The following is an 8,489-nucleotide window of genomic DNA, read 5'->3' on the forward strand; positions in this document are numbered from 1 at the left end:
AGAGTTTGGTTTGTTGAATCCATGCTTTTTAAAAAGTAGTCTCCGCTGGGTGTATCTATCCATGTTGATATACTGTATATAACTCTAAATAGATTTGTGTTTTTTGATATTCATATTTTGAATGCAAGAGGTAATCATCACGACATCAAGGGTCTTGATGTTTTTTTTTGCTTTTGAATGGCTTGATGTCATGATGGAGGCCATCTGACCTGTTGTGGTGTACCTGGATGGATGCTTTTAGTGCCTGCTTCACAGAGGCGAAAACATGTCCATTTTGTGTGTGTGTGTGTGTGTGTGTCAGTGCTTTGGGGGCGGACAGACGGGACTTAATTTGTTATATCCTGCCCTGTCCACGTTTCTGTATCTGGAAGAAAAAATTATCTGGAATAAACCCAATCCTATAAAAAATAAAAGTAAACTCTCAATCTAAAGGTTAAAGTTGTGTCTTTGAAGACGTTTGAGACATTTGATTTTATTTCACGCTCTAAAAGCTGCTTGAGAAACAAATCCTCACCGATAGCTGACATACTGTGCAGTAATTGCAATGACACTTAAGGTGATAAATGTGATGATAATGGTGACACTAGTTAATCTTTGTAAGTGCTCTTCTGGTGATCATATTTGTTCCTTTTTTATTATTTTATTTTTTACCAACATATTTTAGTTTTTTTTGGCATACAATAAACTTAGAATAATATGGGAATATTTGCCCTTTGGTTGGACTGACAACAACCTCTAGAGTCACAAGTAGATTTACTTGAATTGTTGGGAAAAATAAAAATAAGTGTGAAAATGCTCATTTAACAAGGTCAGTTGATGAGGAACAGACACCTTGTCCAGTGGGATGCTGCATTGGACAAAGTGGCTGGGTGGTCAACTGAATGTTTCATGAGAGCTGGCAAACAAGCTAAAATTACATTAAAAGTCATTAAACTATGGGAAGAAGTGTCTAACTGTCAGTATGCAAACACACATGCACACACACGCATAACAGACATGCAGTCTTTTGTAGCTAAAGGTTAAGAGCATAATTCTATGTACATAGTCTTTTTATAATAAAAAGCAGTTCCTATTGCTTTTAATAACCTGTCTGACCAGATACAAGCCTGTGTACACAATAGTAATGTCTGTGCATGTGTGTGCATGTGTGTGCTACACATGTCAAACAGGTTGTGGAGTTTCGTGGGTGGACAACCATGTCAGATCTGCTTTATGAAAATAATCAGGCTTTCTCTTCCCCTTCTCATTACTCCCCCTTCACCTCCCCCTTTCTTCCGATGAGATAAAACATTATCCTATTATATGACGAAGGCCTCTCTCATGCCTGAATCCCCCTGCTGCAGCCAAAATATCCCCTAACACCTACACACAGTCACTGAACACATGGCTCAGGCACACACACACACACGTAAGGAGGCAAAGAATCATACATCCCCTACCTCTCAGCCCCCTCCTCCCTCTTTTTCTCTCTCCTTTCTTCTTTGGCAGCTGTGCATCAGTCTAGCTGCTTTCTCTGAAACCTGGTATTCATAACTGCTGGTCATGATTCCACCCTCGAGTCCTACTAACATCATAATGGTAATAGTTTAATCTGTACGGTCTTGACCCTGTCCTGTTGTTTAGATGTGACCTGAGTGGGAGAAAAGAGGCTCCCTGAGCACACACACACACACACACACACACACACACACACACACACACACACACACACACACAAACGCTACAGCTGGGAGCCATTGTCTCCATGAGAAAACAATGGTCAGACCAACATAAAAATCCTCTTATAGTTCTGCTTGACTACATTTCAGAGACAATCATACTTACTATGCTCCACCACTGCATTTATGTAACAGGTATTGGTACATGTAATTAAATGTAATTTGCTTTTTGTAGGGATTAAACCATGAGATCTCAGATTCAAGAATTCAAGAAGCTTTATTGTCATTTCACATATGTAGAAACATGAGGTGGAATGAAATTAGTTTCCCTGGTCCTGGTATAAGCCCAATAACCTACAAAATACCTAATGCTATGAATATAAAACAACACTATATAAATATAAACACAACCAGAATAAAAAAAAGGTATAAACTGTGAACAGGGATGGCAACATTAAAGGGAATTATGTTAAAAATTGTCCACCTGTCAGGGGTCACTCCAAACAGATAAAAAGACAAACAGACAAACGCTAACTCACTGCTCTTTGTTGTGTTTATCTGTGGCTTTAGCTTCTAGCTGCTGTAGCTAGCTAGCCAAGTCAGCTGACTCAGAGCAGACTGGACCGAGACTGGACCCTGGTGAGGGCTCAAACAGTTGGTTTTGGTAAGTTTAATTATTATTTGGTTTATTATTATAAGAGAAACTTGAAATCAGAAGGTGCACGGTTGTATTTTTCCAGCCCAGTCTTGTTCCCAGCGTATCAAACACCGACCCAAATCGTGTGAACCGCCCCAAGGTTGAGACTGTCACAAAATCACTTTTATTACACGAGTTTTAACTATCGTGATGTTGGCTGCAGGACGTAGATAACAAACCGCAACAAAATGCAGCACTGCTCTTACAGCTCACCAACACGCAGTCCTGAGGGAGTCTGTACATACACCCAGGCCACAATGTACTTTTTCTCTCCAAAAAAGTCATCAGGTGTTGGACTTGCAAAGGCCTGCGTCTGCCCGCTGAAACTACAACAGGCTATGCTATCGGACTATCATCTGCAGAGGTGCACAGTTTCGTCATGGGACACGACAGAACGAGCTTAGCTGGTTAGCCTTCAGAAAAACTGATATTTCTTCACATTCTGTTGATAGTTTTTGAATGCTTTAAACTAAAACGCTCACATTCACATTACATACTGTACGTTTAATATGTTAGGGCTAATTACTGAGCTTTAGAGGTGCTGTTGGTTAATATTTTTCATGAGTTTGTTATCCATCTCCTCATCACATTCACACTCATCTCATTCTATCTATCTATCTCTCTGTTTCTTTGACAGCTTCGAGTAAAGAAAAACTCTGTATTTTAGAGGGTTAATTAGCTATACATGCCCGTGTCAAAAGTCCATCTACAGCCTTATCTGAACAGGCTTCGTAAAGCACAGCGGCTGTGTTTGTCAAATCATATTTCATGGTAAAATGAATGGTTGACATTTTCCAAATAATTCTTCTTCAGGCACGTGTAAGAGTGTTGCAACAGGGCAGCAGCTAATAAAAAGAAATGTACTGACTGGTTAATCATTGTGCATCACTGAGAATCTGCTCCTTTCTTTGACAAATAATTATATAACCACCACCCAAACAAGAAAAACCCATGTTGATGTCTTTGATGTGATTCCACTTTTTCCAAAAAAAACAAAAAAAAAGGTGTGATTGCGTGCATCTTCCACAGGTGACATCTCATGGCACAACACGGACCACCCCAGGCACAATATCAAAAGAAAACCATAAATATAATGATTACCCTGGTGTTACTTATACCTCTGATTACAACATAATGACAGTAGAGGCGTGTGCGTGCGTGTGTGTGTGTGTGTGTTTGCAGGGTTAAGATCCGGATTGAAAGAGTGTGGGTTGACAATGTCATAACCTTGCACACATACAATGGGTGGAGACTCCAGACATTGTGGAGACAGAAGTAATAAACTTGGGAAAGACATTTCTCACAAAATACCATTGTGAGTGCACTTTTATAGTATATTTCAGATGAATAATGTTTTACAATACGCTCTGAGGCAACATACATCTGAGTGTTGTTTACATGGGGCGTATGAGGTGGTGTTCGTGTGGGTGATGTAGCATTTACATTACCGGTCATGATTTTCAAACACTTACGTTTTTTTTTTATATTTTGCCCTGATAAGACCTCAGATTCTTTGAATATTTTAGTCGAGTGTTTGGCTAAACTGCCACTTAAAGTTTTCTCTGTTCTTCATATCGGGATAATAGATGACCTTTATGAAAGCTACGAGCTGTAACACGTTGGTCTCACAATCCAGTAAAACGGTTCTTTATACAACAGGTGTTGTGGGAGGTTTGACCTTTTACAGTGAAGACATTTCCCTTCTTCAGGCACCTTGGGAGCTGGTGAAGTTGTCCCATTCTTTCTGGCACAACACAAAACTGTCACACTGTGGTGAGGAAACTAAATGTTTTCTCACAGTAAAAGAGTAAAATAAATCTGCTAGTTGAATAGGATTATTTCACCAATTCTTGGATCTAAAGCAAATTCTTGCATTTGCTTTAATTTCAGGAATTTTTTGGAAATGGGTGCCTGAGTGCACTGCATTGTACTTAATTTTAAAGTGCTTGTACGTTACTTGAGCGATTCCATTTCATGTCCTTTAAGCTTCTACAACGAGGTCAGCAATATGTACTTTTTATGTTGTAGTGTTGCTACTTTTACTGTGTAAAATGACTACTGACTTCTGACTACTCCCACCTCCAGTGTTTATTTGTAGTGTGAACATGTGACAGAGGCCTGTTTTTCTATTAACACAAAGTAAGCAGTTAGCGGTTAGCAGTTGATTTACTGGCATGTAAAGGCAGGAGGTGACAAAATCAGTTCCACTCACTAACGATGAAATGAGAACCAATCAGCTGCGTAAAATGTTGGCCAGCGTTGCTGCCCGTGTTTCTCCACTGATCATGCCTCCTCCTGTGTTTGTCCACCGCCAGGAGCTGTCGTGTTTGTGTGAGCCCCAAAGACTGCAGCTCACCGCTCAGTTTGACTGATCTTTTCTATTGTGTAACTTCTCCGCAGGTTTCTGTTCTGTGGAAAAAAAAATCATTACAAATTTTGGCTTGAGGCATGGGAGAGAACAGAGCTTTGTCAGGCCTGCTTCATTCTCCATCATTTGCTCATCTCTCTCTCTCTCACACACACACACACACACGCTCCACCCGCACACAGTCAGAAGCAGAGATAATATTTTTGTTGAAAGCTTCTTGAACTCTGCAGATGGGATAACATGGAACTACTTTTGCCAAAGCGCCTCTTCCTGGAGGTTGCTGTTTAAGTTACCTCCAGTTTCAGGAGGTCAGCCAGTCAGTCTGTTATGGAGTGTATCATCAATAAGGCGCAGAAATAATTCAATTAAACAGTCTCACTTGGGCGTTTGGACCGATTCTAATCCATTTACTCTCAGTGGATGATCAATAAGCAGATGGTCAGAGTGACTTTAAATGTGTCTGCGAGAATTGTGATTTGCTGCCCTCTGCTGCTTTTTGTGTCACATTACAGCAGTATTACAATTAATTTCTCCTGTGTTCACAGGAGCCCCTCTCTGTGGTTACAGTATAGGGCCATCAGTTACAACATTATGGCCCTCACTAATGGCTCTGACTGCTTCAATAATTTCCCTAACTGATCATAAATTCATCAGCCCAACAGTCTTTTACGTAATCTAAAGGGTGATGGTAAAAGCTGCACAGCTCGACTCTGGAAAAACCTGCTGGAGAACATCTGCCAATACCTCTTAATCTGTTATATCACGTTATTTTTAGAACAGCATTATCTCCAGTTTATTCTATGATTCTTTATGAGTTGTTCTCATTTCATCACACAGACTGTTTCTGGTTTTGTAAAGCACTTCTTCACTATTTTGAAATTTTAGATATAATTACTATTTCAGTAATGTGTTTGTTTCTGCTCCTCAGTGTGCAGCAGACTCATATGGCCTGCTGCCTGAGGCCAATAGGGGGATACTTCCTGCCTCAACACTTGGTCTTTTCAGTCCAATGAATAGTCAAAGAATTCAAACTTAAAGATATTTTTATTCCTTTCTTACATGAATGATTAGCAAAACTGCTCTGAATTATCACATATTTAGTTTTACTTAAATCCCATTGCTCTTTCTTTACTGTTTCCATGTCGAAGCCTTTTCAAGAAGGATTTCAGCCAGTTATTATTATTTAAGAAGAAGAAAGAAAACCGCCAGTGTGATGTGTGAAAGTTGTTTACATCATTATTTACATCAGACACCCTGTGGACTGACGCAGAACCACCCATGTTTGTACCTCCAGTCCAACACATGAAATACATTCCACAATCACAATGCATCTCTGAACGGGGAACAGTTCTCCAAACTGGGAACATTTATTAGATACGGTGTTCAAAATCTACAGAGCTTTAAGTAGAGGTGAGTGAGAGGCCAGACAGAACCCAGTGAGCGTCTGCTGATGAAGAGATGTCAAGATGCACACATACAACTGTTTTTCTTATTCAGCTACGTGTTGCCCAGTTGTAGCCTTGACAGCTTGTCAGACCAAGAGAAGAATTCTCACAGGCTAGCAGAGAGTGTACTCAGTCAGTCCTTGGCAGTAGAAATAAAAAAGAGCTGGGCCAAATGTAGAAGTGACCGAAGGAACAGCAGAGTTCAGATTTTAATAGCTTACAGGTCAGACAAGGTGAGAAAGGGCATGCAGACCTGCCCCTCATTTCTCAGTCTGTGCACCCTCTGTTCCTGTCCTCACCCCCTCTGCTTGCGTCTTGACCCTCCCGCCTGAGAAGCAAGTGGACGAGGCCACGAGGAGACACGAGGCGAGAGGGGTAGAGACAACAGGCATTTAACGTGCCACAGCTTCATCATCTATCCATCGTCTATTTCCATATGCACTTTTGTTATGGCCCACTGCAACATTTCACGATCTCTGTCAAATCAGTTAATCAGTTTAATTCCCAACGTGGTATAATGTGACGTCCAAGATATCGCACTAAGATCGGTTTCCAGGTCACAGGCAGGAGGATGAAGGAGAGAGGAGACGAGGAGGCACAAAACAGAGAGCGGAGAAGAGCTACTCAGTATAGCAGGATGTTAACTTACAGGTTTGGCTTTTCAGGTTAAACAACAAACAAGACTTTGCAGCACATGACAAGACAAACAGAATCCTATTGTTGCCAAAGGAAGGACAGTCAGACATTATGGGAAAGGCCTATGGTTTGATGACCAGCATATTTATATTTTCCCTTGTGAGATTAAAGAATCATAAAAGTGTGTTTTGTCATATACAGAGAACAGCAATCAGTACAGAGTCAAGGTGAGTTTTTGCAGAAAATATTAACTCTCGAGAGGGTCTGGCTTTTTTAGACAGTAACAGTAAAACAACCCCCCCCTCAATTCACACCTCAGTGATTTTCATACACTCCCTAACTCTGACCAGAAGAAATGCGGCTTCAAATGTTATCCAATTCTAATCATAGAGGCTTAGCAAAGAAAGGCTTTCAAGTCATGAAAAGTACCATGATGCCCATTTAACAGGAAATCTTGTGCCTAACACATGATTTGCAATCATCCGGTACCGAGTGATAACAAGCTTTGATGGAGCACCCACATGTGGCGAGTTTTAATGAAGACACATGTACACAACGACCTTGTACAACTCATCACCACGCACATTTTATAAAGTTATTTGGTCCAGCAAAACACCAGTTATTTTACACATATTATTCCAACATTACATGCATGCACACACACACATCCTTGTGGTCCATCTGTGAAGCTAGATAAGACTTTAGCCAAGAGTAATAGAATCATATGAAGAGAAACAGCTCTGTCACTTGTGAAGTTAAAGTTTGCTTTAGGGGGATATTAATATTTCTGACATTTTCTTCACAGAAAAATGTGAGCTTCTGGTACAACTCCTGTAAAATATGCCCCTGGTGTTCACTATTTAGTTGCTGAGCTTCCAGCAGCAGCAGCAACAACAACAACAACAACAACTCTAATTCTACTATTACTTGTCCAGTGTTTTGATAGCACCTGATAAGGTTACACAAGTCTGTTAAGTGTATATTTCAGGAAGTGAATATACTGTACAGCAGTTAGTTATGAAGCCCTGAGGTCAGCCATTTTAATTCTTTATCACGTCAGTAGCTAAATGACTTAAATATCTGTACTCGCTCTGAGAACGACTGTCTCTCACACCAGGTATAAACAGAGACGTCTGTGAAGCACACACAGCACACCACATACATGGACATCATCTCATGCACCACTGCTGTTTCATTACCACAGAACACTAACACTGAAGGTGATTTATTTCATCTTTTGTGAGTTTTAAGCGAATTATGTACCATCACTTCTGTGAAAGACAAATAGAAACTGTAGAGAAAACGTTTGTAGTAACATTTTTCACGTGGAGGACATTTTCACTTTTCATATTGGTGGTTATAATTCAGTATCCATAAGGCTATAGTTGGCTATAGTTCTAATTTTAGGTTCTCCCATCCTCACCCTTTCCCCTCCAGCATACAAACTGGGTTCCTACATAGTAGTTTAGCCATGTAAACAAAAACAAACATCCATCACCACGTTCTGCTGTCGTTTTTCTACAATTATCATTCTTGATGGACAGGTTTTTGAGTGCGCTGAGGGATGTAATGTGAAACAGGTGAGTCATTACAGCAATGGGACAATTATTCTATGATTCACATCATGCAGGAGAGGACTTTACCATATACATCTAAGCTGTTCTAGTCATTCACATCGACTCGAG

Source organism: Scatophagus argus, chromosome 10, assembly GCF_020382885.2.
Source record: "Scatophagus argus isolate fScaArg1 chromosome 10, fScaArg1.pri, whole genome shotgun sequence".
Taxonomy (NCBI): Eukaryota; Metazoa; Chordata; class Actinopteri; family Scatophagidae; genus Scatophagus; species Scatophagus argus.